Source organism: Suricata suricatta, chromosome 13 (genome assembly GCF_006229205.1).
Source record: "Suricata suricatta isolate VVHF042 chromosome 13, meerkat_22Aug2017_6uvM2_HiC, whole genome shotgun sequence".
In the NCBI taxonomy this organism is placed as follows: Eukaryota; Metazoa; Chordata; class Mammalia; order Carnivora; family Herpestidae; genus Suricata; species Suricata suricatta.
In genome coordinates, this window is record NC_043712.1 from 3,887,805 (window position 1) to 3,894,603 (window position 6,799).

The 6,799-nt window shown below is 57.7% G+C and overlaps 1 long non-coding RNA gene across 2 annotated transcripts; it reads left to right on the plus strand.

Moving 5' to 3' along the window:
- The first annotated feature begins 6 nt into the window (after positions 1-6).
- Positions 7-2,651, plus strand: LOC115276106. Of its 2 annotated transcripts, XR_003901818.1 has the most exons (4): positions 7-245; positions 986-1,073; positions 1,270-1,533; positions 1,811-2,651. It is a non-coding gene; the product is annotated as an uncharacterized LOC115276106 (long non-coding RNA). The 2 variants fall into 2 exon arrangements; XR_003901819.1 differs by lacking the exon at positions 986-1,073 and having other exon boundaries at positions 7-249.
- Positions 2,652-6,799: the final 4,148 nt, after the last annotated feature.

The following is a 6,799-nucleotide window of genomic DNA, read 5'->3' on the forward strand; positions in this document are numbered from 1 at the left end:
CGGCGGGTCGCGGCGCGCAGAGCGCATCCTCGGCCGGCCCCGGGTCAGGCGCCGCGGGGCTGCAGCTTCTTTTTCCAAAACCCAGGGGTCTGACGGGGTGCCAGCGCCCAGGGGTGTGGGGCCTGCCCCATCGGCACCAGGGAGGGGGCCAAGTGAGTCAGTCCACCCGCCCCCAACAGCCAAGGGCTCAAGGCTGCCGCTCTGACTTCCTCTGTAAAGCGTCGACACCCAGAAGGCCCCAAGCAGTGGGTAAAAGGGTGGGTGGGTGGATTTGGGGAGATGGGGAGGGGGAGCGATCCGAGCGCACAACCAGAGCCTGGATACCAGCTGACACATCGCCGCCTCCACCCTGATGGGCCCTGCTTTTGATGAAGCCAAGCCAGCTCCGCAGGGAGTGCAGAGTAGGGGTGCAGGAGGGGCCTCCCTCCAGGCAAGCCCCCGGGGGAGGAGGAGGGGAGGACTCCCCCAGGGGCCAGGGCAGAGGTTGGAGGCGCTGGCACCACTGGACAGCCCTGGGCTCTGCAGCCCCTGGAGGTTTCCTGTCAGGCCGAGGCTCTCCTGGGGCTGTGCAGAGACGGCCCTCCGTCTTCCAGGGGGGATACACGGTTTTCAGGGGCTCCTGGCCTCCCGGGGGTGGGTTCTCACTGCGCTGCTCAGGCGGCCAGCCCTGTCATTTGGATGCATGAAGAACAAAGAGCCTGAGGACAAGAGAGGGAGCGGGACTGGTCCAAGGTCACAGAGGGTGTCAGGACCAGGAGTTAGATGTGGCATCTCAGTGCCCCACCCCTCCGCCACCTCTTAACCTCCACCTTAACCCTTCCCTGCTTATGGTTCCCGCCTTGGCTTGGAGAGCCTGGTATGCCGGATGACATTTCGCTATTGTCACAAAGCAGCAGAGGATGCAGAATTAAAGACTGTTGTCTGCTTTAATAATAATAACAGTAACAATAATTTAACACTTATCGAACCCCTGTTTTACGCCCAGCTTCATGCAGACTGGTCCGTGCGTGTCAATGGTGATCTTCCCAACAGACCTAGGACGTCACTCCGATTAGCAAAGTCCCAAGTTACAGGTGAAGCTTAGGGATGATGAGTAGTTTGCCCAAGGTCGCACAGCTGAGGAAGACTGTGGCCTGGGGGGCAGGGGTCTCTGGCTCCCAGATGGCACTCTGCCCGCTGCCTGACTTACTGGCTAACTTGGGGTGCAGCCCAGATTGCTTCTGAACCTCAGTTTCCCTATTGGTGAGACTCAAATCTTTCCCTTTCCAGGAATGGGTCAAAACAAGGCTGCCAGTTGCCTGCTCCTATACTTGCTCTCTCAGGTCCCTCTCACTGGAGAGGGACTCACTCCTGCGAAGATGTCCTGCAGAGCAGATCCATGCCAGCCCCTGGGTAACCTGCTCCCTGGCTTCAAAGCATCCAGCAGGAGAAAGCACCTCAGAGGCGGAGAACAGACCTCAGCGATTTGATTTCTAAGCACCAGGCCTGCAGGCAGCAGCAAAGGGCACAGCGTGGGGCCTCGGCAGAGGCAGGGTGAGTGATGACCCCGGTAGGGCCTCAACCTGCTGGCGCCCCCAGGGCAGGGCCATCAGTCCCAGGGGCAACGCCCTGCTCCTTTATCACCACCGAACTGCCAACGCGGAGGGACAGAGGTGCCTCTCCTTTGTGGCTCATCTGAACACAGTTAAGGGACCCAGGGTGCATCCTTCCCACGACCCCCCCCCCCATGGTTTAAGTGACCCCTATGCAGAGCTCTGTGCTGCTGGAAACAATGTTTAAAACACCTCTCCGCCCGCCCCCCCCCCACCAGGGCTTCCTGCCTCTCCCACAGCTGACGCCAGCAGACTTTCTCCAGGCCCCATCGGGAACCGTCTTCTGGTCTCCCCGTCCCCAGACCCTGGAGATGATGGGATGGCAGAAAGAAACCACGGCCTGAGTCAGGGTAGCGGCCTTTTCTCTGCTCAGCCTCTAACGAGGTGGGCGGCCTGGGATCATCCCTTCCCGGCTTTGAGCCTCAGTTTCTCCATCTGCATCACCAGAGAGGATTTACCGGGGAAGGGCGTCCCTTTGCGATGGTCCTGACGGCGGCCCATGGGAGCCTCCAGAGGACCCGGGTCCCTTCGGGTGAACCACAAAGACGGGAAACACAGAGGACTCTAGCCACCTAGGGAGCAGGTGGTGAAGGCATGTTCATTTTAAAACTTGATCGAGGTACCTTATAACAAAGGACCTTTTCCGGGTAATGAAAAAGAGCTGAAGCACCAGGGGCAGGAAAGTGTTAATGAATCTCTCCCCCTCCAACCAAAATAAAATGAAATAAGATAAAAAATCCTCAACGACCCCCACCTCTTGCCAAGCCTGTCCATCCTTCTCAGGGGCGGGGTTTTGGCTCCACAACCCAGCCTTCATTTGAATTGTGTACGTGAAATCTACTACCAAAAGGCATCTGCAGAACAATGCATTTAATTTTATTCCATCCATGTTGTTTTTAGGATATCTATAAACTAAAGAGACCAAAGTATGAGGAGGAGAGATGGGGGGATGGCATGCTCTACTCGATACATATTCTTTCTGTGTTGCCTGCTTTCAGTGAGGAAATATGGGTGGATGGGGAGGGCACATAATCAGAAATTATAAAGTCACACGCAAAAAAAAAAAAAAACCAAACCCATCTACTGGCTCTACTGGCAACGAGAGCTAGCAGCTGAGGTCCAGGCCCTCTGGGGCTTTGGGGAGAAGGTGAATCCTGCCGCAGACAGACAATAGGACAGACAGATGAAATGAGCTCGCGGCACTGATGGAAGTCAGGTATGAGCTCAGGAGCCGCCCCCCAGCACGTTTTCCCCCTTCGCCTCCCTCCCTCGGTTCTCTGCTTTGCCAGACCGAGATTTTGATTTGTCCTCCTGACCTTGAGCAGTTGTGCTGCAGCCATAAGTGGTAAGATCCTGGGAACTCGCCCAGGACCATCTAGGGGTTTCAGGGTGTCCTTACTCCCACCGCCAGGGCAGGGACAGGGGGAGAGAGACCGAGCCCCAAGCCCAGAGCCTTGCCCACGCCCCCAGGCAGTGGCGGAGGTTTCAAGAAGCACCCCGACTCCTCCCTGCCAGTTTCCTTGCTCTAATCTCCAGACCATACTCCCATTAATTATTATTACTGTATTAATCATACATGTGATTAATTCAGTAATGGTGATTCATAATTGATTGCATTTTATATGGCGCCTTTCATCCACACGTCTCCCAAGATGTGCGCTGCCTACAAGAGACACATAAAGCAGAACGTGTTCCTTGCCCACTTGTGTTTTGTTGGATAAACTTCTCTTCACAGAGGCAGGGGGCTAATGGTTTCCGGGGAGACCGGGTTTGTCAGCCCCAGCTCCGTGCCCGTCTCCCCAGGTGTAGCTCAGGCAGCGCTCTCCCAGCTGGGGGCTCCTGCTGCACCTGCCTGGCGTGGGCCGTGCCCTGGGGGCCCTGCAGACCCCCTTCCCTTGGCAGGGACCCAGGCTGCTGAGCAAGGCTGGCGTGGGCTCTGTGGGGAGGCGGTGCCACAGCGGCCCCGGACGAGGGCCCTGGAGTTGGACTCACTGGGTAGGAGTCCTACCTCTCCTGTTTATTGGCTGTGTGACCTTGAGTAAGCTGTTGCTTCTCTCTGCCTCAGTTTACCCAAACAAAAAAATGGACTTAATAAAAGGATCTTTCCTCCTAGGGTTGTTGTAACATTTATGTGCGATGATGCTCATATGGCACTTGGCATCTGGCATGTATTAAGTGCTGGGTAACTTTGAGCAGTAACCCTATGGGTCAGACGCCTGGTTCCAGCAGCAGCTCTGTGATCAGGCCACTCTCTTCCCTTCTCTGGGCCTCAGTTTTATCGGCTGCAAAATGGGATGACCAGTCAGCTTCGAGGGTTCCTTCTACGTCTTAAATGGGCACATTGTATAAACGCGTTTGGGATTCAAGTTTCAGAGACCAGCAGCCCTGGGCTCACACTCCAGCTCATCATTTCTTAGTTGTGCGACCTTGAGTAAAGGACTCACCTTGCCAAGCCTCAGTTGTCTACTCTGGAAAATGGGTGTAATCATGGCATCCAATGCCTAGGCTTGGAGTAAGCCTTTAATGAGCTAATGCTAGAGACCTGTTTGGCTTCTAGAAAGTGCTTAACACAAGGTGGCTCTGGTATTCCACACCAGGCATGGTGCACAGCACGTCTCCGATGTTCTCTCAGTTCTGCTTTACTACCGCCCTGTGAAAGGTGCTATTACCCTGTCTGTGGTAGGCTGAGCAGTCCTGGGTGATTCAGTCCGGGGCATGTCACTGTTCGAACCCAGGCCTCGTGGCTGGGGTCCATGATGTACGGTCTCTGTCCTAAGATTATTATTCCAAAATGGTTTTCTTCCCAAAGATCCTGAGAGGGAACTGGGAGCACCGTCCTCACTTGTCAGCGGAAAACCAGGGGGCCCAGAGTGGTTTCCAGCCTTCTCCAGGGCACACAGCAAGCACGCGCTTGGGCTAGCAGAACAGACTCTGTTGAACGAGTGGAAATGTGACTGGGTCACCTGCCTTTGCCTTCGGAGCCCCGCCTCTGCCCCCCCACCCCCCGCCGCCCTGCTGGGGTCCCCTGGTCCACGTGAGAATGTTCCATTCCTGGGCCCCGGGCAGCACGGCGGGGCGATGCCGGTGAACCTCCTTGGCCCCTTGGAGAGGGGTCCGTGGGGGCCAGCAGGCCGCTGGGGTGTCCACCCAGTCGGGGCCTAGAGCGCCTTCAACACATAGCAGGTCTCCAGCCTGCAGAGCCAACTGCTCCGCATCGCTGTGGATTCCAGAGTTTCCGGGGGGGGGGGGTCAAGTCCGTGAGAAGGAGCACTGGCCTCCCCCTCTCGCTGTGCGCGTGACTCCCCTGGCCCCACCAGCTGAGATCTATGGAGACGGCTCCCCGCGGGAACACCTACTGTGTGCCGCACCCCACCAGGCCCTGGGTGGGGGTGCCGATGGTGACAGGTCCGCCGGGTCCTGCCTTCACATCATTCGTGTCACAGCCATCAGGCTGCCTGTGCGCCTCCCAAAGGTTTACTGAGCACCTACTATGTGCCAGGCACTCTCAGGTCAAGCTAGGGAGGCAGCTGAGTCTGGGGGAGTGTGTGTGTGTGTGCGCGTGTTCACGTTTTTACAGGCCTAGTGTAAGTGTACCAGCCTGGCAGCGTTGCCAAAAAAAAAAAAAACAAAACCCACTAGATAAACCAGAGCGAGCCTGACTCTTAGGACAGGAGAGAGGAAAGTTCAAACCAAGAGCTATGAGAACTGTAACACCCAGACTCTGTGGGAACCCAGACCTCGGTCCCACCTCTTGCAGCCTTAGTTTCCCCATCTGGCAGGTGAGGTTGATAACAGCACCTGCTTCCTGCAGTTGTTGGGAGGATTCTTGGAGAAACGCGTAGGAATCCTCAATGCTGGCAGGTGGTAAGTGCTCAGTAAACGTTGGCTCTGGTGAGTTCTGCTCGGGGGTGTCTCACAGAGCCGAGTGGGAGTCCGTGGCCCCACAGAGGGGACAGCTCTGCATCAGAACAGTGATGAGGTCACAAGCCCAGGAGACACAGGGGCCCCCTGGCCCCAGCTGTCCTTCCGGCTGACGCGTCACCTCAAGCCCAACCCCAGCTTGGGACCCACCCCGGTTCCACTCATTCCTCCCCTGACGTGGGGGACGCTTCTCCCGGATCTCAGTGTGGGGGCAGGAGGGGCAGCGAGGAAGGAGCCCCGCCCACTCTCGAGGGTGGGCTCTTTCACCTGGGTCCTCCCCCCGGGCTGGCCAGGAGTGTGGGCTGCTGACGGGACCGCCGGGCACCGGGGTGGTTGGAGGTGGGGGCGGGGGAGCACCAGCCAGGAGGCAGGAGTTGAAGAAAAGTGGTAATCTGCAGGGAAAAGGCTGTGTCTGCCGGAAGCAGATACACCCCACTCCCCCCAGACTCCGCCCCCAGACTCCGCCCCCAGAGGAAAACGTTCTTTCCTACAGGTGACCCTGGCAAACCTCCAGGAAGGTCTTTCTCTCAGACACGCGCCGATCACCAAATAATTCCCCCAGTTATAGAAATACCTGCTCTACCGCCTGGGCTGGCTCCCTCCTGCTCCCCCACGAGCTGGAGGGGCCTGAGCACCACCAGGCAGCCACGCCATGTCCTGGGCAGACGGCCATCGGCTGGAAATCCCGAAAGACAGGTCCCCAGTGCAAGAAAGAGATGACCAGAAGGGGATTCCCTCCCCTCTGTCTTTCCTGGTCACTCACGCTCACCTGCACCTGTGGGTTTTGATTTCCGCATCAGATTGTCACCTGCGGGGCCACCGAGCATAAGACTTCTCTGCGTCGAAACACTGAATTCTGGGAGCCCGGCTCCCTGGGCCCTCGGCCCTGCTCCGGGTCCCGCCCCAAGGGCCCACGGCTGTGCTTCTGGGAACCTCTGAATCTCTCCCTCACTCCAGATCAAGTTCTACCGCCCAGAGGAGGGCCCTGGGGTGAGGGCTCCCAAGAAGTCGCAGGTAAAAATCACGCATGAAGCTGGACTCCAGACCCCGGAAACCTGTGTTGCTCTCTTGCTTCATGACATTTGGCTTACCGGATGGGGACAGCTCGCAGCTGACACCGTTCCCTTGCTCGACTGACTGCTGGCTGTCACCCGCGACCTCTCGGAGTCCACACTTAACCCACACCGCCCCTGCTCCTGGGAGGGCTCCCCCCACTCTGAGGGGTCCTAATGAGCCCTTATCTTCTCTGGGTTCTCCCAGCCCTTCTGACTTCCGGGGTCCCGCCC